A 5,653-nucleotide genomic window follows, 5' to 3' on the forward strand; every position below is an offset into this window, starting at 1 on the left:
AAATAAGCTTCGGCTCGGCTCATTCCCGCGGCGCGGCGCGGCGCGTCGTGGCGAGGCGGGCGGCGGAGGAGGAGGAGCGCACGTGTACCAGTCCTCTTCCCAAGCTCCCAATGGCAAGTGGTAGAGCAGACCTTATAAAAGGGTCTCAACTCTCCTCAACTAGCAAGGTGGGACTAAACTTCCCACCATCTGTCATCTCATACATGGGCCTCAAGATTAACCAGGGATTAGTGTCTTATATGGGCCTAAGCCCATCCATAATCCAACAGATCAATCCATTGTATAACTTACACGCCAGAAGATTTTTGCCATAGAAAAAATACACCCACTAGATGGTGATGATCTGATCCTGCTAGCCGCGAACCAATCTATGGTCAGATGGCTTGGAGGACAGTGGTATCCCCGGCCTATCACAATTGAAGTCGTGGTGCTCGCATTTTTCTCGATTTATTTCAGACTTTTCGGCGATGGGCGTTCAGTGTGAGGAGACGTCCCCGTCAACTACGAGGCGGCTATGGTAACTTTGTCATTCTCAAAATGATATGCCGGCTCAGTCCTCGAATGTGCTCATAGAGATACGATGTGCGTATATGGGTTCGTAGTGATAAATGTAGACGTGTATGCTAACGCCTGAGTATGTACTGTGTTAAAAAGTTGAGGATTCTGATAGCCTCGGTAGTCAACCAATGATGACGGTTGGAAACGTAGGCGTACGCCCGGTGCATTCAGCGGCTGTATATGTAAAACCATATGTCGTAGTCGCGTGGGAGTGTCGTGTGACGTAAGTCCTAGGTTCTGGCCAACCACATGCATGGACCAAATGTCAAAATTAGTCGAGTCACCGATCGACTAGGGCGTTCGACTAGTCTTGTATAATCAAGCATGTCGACCCAACGTCTAGCAGGATATTTCGGGCATATGCCCACATGACGCGCCATGCACAGGGTTCCTGTCTTGCCTTGTCTCATCTGACTGTACATACACACACGATGGCAAGTGGTTTTCTCATGGATTTCCTCCTAAGAGATTCCACGCAAGGAACATACTGTACGACCCAATCAGTTTTGAAGCACGTACTGCACTACCACTTGCGCGAAATAACAAAATGGTTACGTACGTAGTAGGGCGAGAGCTAATCTTGATCTCAATTGGCATGTCGACCAGTCGCTGTCCTGTCTCCCACCAACTTGTCGCATTAATTTACACACGTCCTAATGGCCGATCGCCCGTGTAATCCTTTTTTAGAAAGGAGGCATACGTGTCGCTGTTAGGCCGTGCGTCTGTGCCGTCGTTAGGCCGCGATTAAATATCTACTAGATATTTTACTAAAATGTTTAGTTGATGTCCCTCCCTACGTGGACGCGCGCGCGCGAGAGATATAGCTGGCGATCGATGAAGAGTGGATTTTTGGAATCCGGGTGTATTGGAGGACCTTATTTTAAATACTTTGAAAATCACATTTAAGGTTTCAGAAAATTCTGAAAAAAATTCTACATGATCATATGGATGTATATTACACATGTGTAAAATTTGGTGATGAAATAAGTAAATATGCAACCTATACAAAAATGACAAAATGGTGATTTCCAAATAGTGAATAAGGCATGCACTGTTCATCTTTCCAAAATTACGATTTTGTCATTTTTGTGTAACTCACATGGTTACTTATTTCAGCATCAAAATTTGCACATGTGTAATATAGATTCATATGAACATATTGATTTATTTTCAGAATTTTTTATAACTTCAAAATAGCATTTTGGCACAGTTCAAAAAATAGGGCTCCAATGCACCTGGGTTCCAAAGTGACTTTTTGGCGATCGATGGGGCTTTCGTTCCTAGCCGTCCGACGCGTGCTGCTCCATTCCCATTCGGCTCTTGCCGGGACCCGGGCTAATAACGCAACGGCCAGCAGATCGTAAGACCTCACAGCGGACGTGTTAACAGGTAACGTATACACGTACGCATGTACTCTCCTAGTTTTTAGGCTCAGACCGATCGCCCAGGCCTGCGTGCCGCTTCCCTCGGGCTCCTCTTGTTGTATACCATGTACTGGCGGGCGGGTATCGATCAATACAGAGAACATATTCACAGTCTAACTGCATGCTCCCAGCTCCGTGACGGCCGGTGGCTTCGCCGCGCACGTCAAGATCTGCGTGCCCGTCATGCACGAGTCGTATCTGCTTAACCTCTCCAGGGCAGTCCTAAACTTTTTAAATGGTGGCCATATGCCGGAAGTGGTCAATAAAACGGTAATTGTGTTTATTCCCAAGGTTAAAAATCCTAGAAATATTACATAATATAGACCTATTTCATTGTGTAATGTTATCTATAAGCTTTGTTCAAAAGTCTTGGCTAATAGACTTCGAGAAATTCTTGATCAGATCATTGCAGAAGAACAAAGTGCATTTGTTCCAGGAAGATTAATCACTGACAACGTACTCACCGCCTATGAATGTATTCATGCAATGAGAAGAAAGAAAGGAAAGCAGGGGTGGTGTGCTGTCAAGATTGACATGATAAAGGCGTATGATCGTGTGGAGTGGCCCTATCTTCTGGGAATTATGCTCCAGCTTGGCTTCTCCGAAGAGTGGGTGTCTTTGGTAATGAAATGTGTTAACTCGGTTTGTTTCCAAGTCAAGGTGAATGGTGAGCTGCTCCCATCCTTTAGACCATCAAAGGGCATAAGGCAAGGAGACCATATCTCCCTGTATTTGTTTCTCTTGTGCGGAGAGGGATTGTCATGTTTACTGAAGAACTATGATGGCGGATGGGTGGACAAAGGAATAAGACCGGGGCTGAGGGACCCGTGGATAACTCATCTGATTTTCGCGGATGACTGTTCGATTTTCTTGAAAGTTGACTCAAGAAGTGCACACCGTCTAAATGAGATTCTGCAGGCATACAGTGTGGGCTCGGGTGAGCGTGTTAACAAGGCAAAAAGCTCAGTCTTTTTTAGCCCGAAGTGTGGGGCATCGGTACGTGTTGGGGTTCGGAATGCGTTGCAAATACACAGAGAAGCTCTGGCTGAAAAGTATCTAGGTCTGCCAACAGCAGCAGGTAGGCTCACGGAGAACAATTTCATTCATGTCCGTGAACAGGCAAGGTCTAGGGTACAAGGATATTGTGAGAAGCTGCTTTCGTGTGCGGCAAAGGAAGTCCTACTTAAGTCTGTGATCCAAGCTCTACCGGCCTATTCTATGAGCTGCTTTAAGCTCAACAGAGGCTTGTGCAAGAAAATTATGGCAATTATGTCAAAGTTTTGGTGGGAATGATCACTAGATAAGAAAGGAATGCATTGGCAATCATGGGAGAAGATGTCTGTTTCAAAACTGAGAGGAGGAATCGGATTCCGTGATTTGCAAGTGTTTAATGATGCAATGTTAGCAAAACAAGCTTGGCGCTTGTTGGACAATCTGGAAAGTCTATGTGCGCGTGTCCTGAGGGGAAGGTACTACCCTGATGGTGATTTTTTGCAGGCTGGATGTCCAGCTAGTGCGTTGGCCACTTGGAGAGCCATCATATCAGGAAGAGAAGCGCTGAAAAAAGGGTTAATTCGAAGGGTAGGAGATGGTCGGACGACGGAGGTGTGGCATGATAAATGGATAGAAGGAACACCTACTTTCCGACCAGTCTGCAACATAGGTAGGAGGCCGTACACACTGTTTCTGACCTGTTGTTGGAGACAGGGGGCTGGAATGAAGCTGTGATTCGGAGCACGCTCATCGCTTCAGATGCCAATGCTATACTCAACATGCCAAGGCCAAGGGTGGCCATGGAGGATTTTTGGTCATGGGGATTTGAAAGATCCGGACTGTTTACTGTTCGCTCGGCGTACAGGCTTCTTATAGGGGGGCGAGGTATTGAAGGAGAGCAACCAAGCTCCTCGCTTCAGGAACCAGAGGTTTGGAAAGCATTGTGGAAGCTGAATGTGCAACTGAAAATCAGAATTTTCTGGTGGAGAGTTCTGAAGGACTTTCTACCATCCAAAGGAGAGCTTACTCGGTGACACATAGGTGACAGGGCGTTTTGTCCAATGTGTGGACATGATAATGAAACCCTATACCATGCACTACTTGCATGTGACCACGCGAAGCTTTTCTGGAGAAAGGCCACTGACTATTTTGATCTCAAGGTCCCGCATCTACATCCAGTAACTTGGTCACGGGACATACTTGATACTTCCTTTCTAAGCAAGGATAGGGCAGCAGTGGCAGTGTCAGTCATGTGGGCGATATGGAGCAGTAGAAATAAATATGCCCACGATGAAGTGAAGTACCAGCGAGGGAAATCAATGATTTGGATCTAGGAGCTCATTCAGGGACTGTATATGCCAAGTCAGAAGAGGGATGAGGGGAGGAATGAGAAGGCTAAATGGAAACCGTGGAGGAAGGGTGGGTTAAGATTAACACAGATGCTGCCATTGACAACATAGCTGGTGTGGCGGCAACCGGGGTGGTGTCTCGGGACCATGGTGGACGGGTTGTCGTTGCTCGCACGACAAAGATCCCACAGATGACAGATGCTTATGCGGCTGAACTGTTGGTTGTTCGAGATGCTTCAGCCTTAGCAGTAGAAAAAGGATGGCAGAAGGTGGTGATAGAAACAGATTGCCAAACAATCTGTGAAGAGTGGAGGACTGGAGGCTTTCGTTCAGTTGGAGGCCACGTGCTGCGAGAGATCAGCTTTTTTCTCGCAGATTTGCAGGGGTCTGACATCATTTATACTCGACGAGATGCTAATGAGGCTGCTCATTGGTGTGCTAAATATGGTACTGCTAGTGATTCGAGTGTACGAGTCTTGGATGTAATCCCTGTACCCTTGATTGCCATTGTGCAATCCGATGTATACCGCCAGAATGATGAATAAAGTTGCCTAGCAGGGCAGTTCTCAAAAAAGAAAGGAGTGATTAATTAGGAGTTTAGGATATTGGTTTGTGCGTGCCATGGAACTGCATACGTGTTGAAGCCTTGAAAATAGTTATTGACGTCTGATCTTGCTTCACTTTTGTGGCTGAGCCGGCGGGCTAGCTAGCTAGGATCATCTCTGTTTGCATATCTCAGGAGATCATGCTACGTCGTGGTTGCGTTGGGCCAAGGTAAGCCTGATTTGACACATACGGTGCGATGCATGCTCTGGCCGAAATGGATCAGCAAGATCTTCCCCGATACATACCAACGAGATTCTTCCAAATGATGCATCGTGTTCGTTGTATGACATATCTCAGGTCGAGTCCCAGGCCAATGCACTAATTTAACTCATCGGATTTTGTGTTTTGTTTCACCATCAACCAAGGAATATATAGAGCACATGGTGCTATATAGTACTTCCTCTGTAAAGAAATATAGCAGCGTTTAGATCACCTCTTATTTATCTTTAGAGAGGAAGTACTACCGCTTATTATTTATCCAAAACAAAAACAAAAAAATCATCGAAAATAACCCGAAAGCGAGCGCACCATGAGCGTCTCCACGATTCCTTTAGTCTCCACAGTCTCAATCTTCCTAAAAACACATCACTCATGGGCCGGCCCTAGGCCATGACAAAAGGTGCGGTTGGCTAGGGAACATGTTGAATAAAGGCCCAATACAGTTACACATGTAAATAAATTACATTATGTGATTTGCAGAACATATGCCATCAAGTGTGTAGG

The sequence above is a fragment of the Triticum dicoccoides genome, chromosome 6A (genome assembly GCF_002162155.2).
Source record: "Triticum dicoccoides isolate Atlit2015 ecotype Zavitan chromosome 6A, WEW_v2.0, whole genome shotgun sequence".
NCBI classification, from domain to species: domain Eukaryota; kingdom Viridiplantae; phylum Streptophyta; class Magnoliopsida; order Poales; family Poaceae; genus Triticum; species Triticum dicoccoides.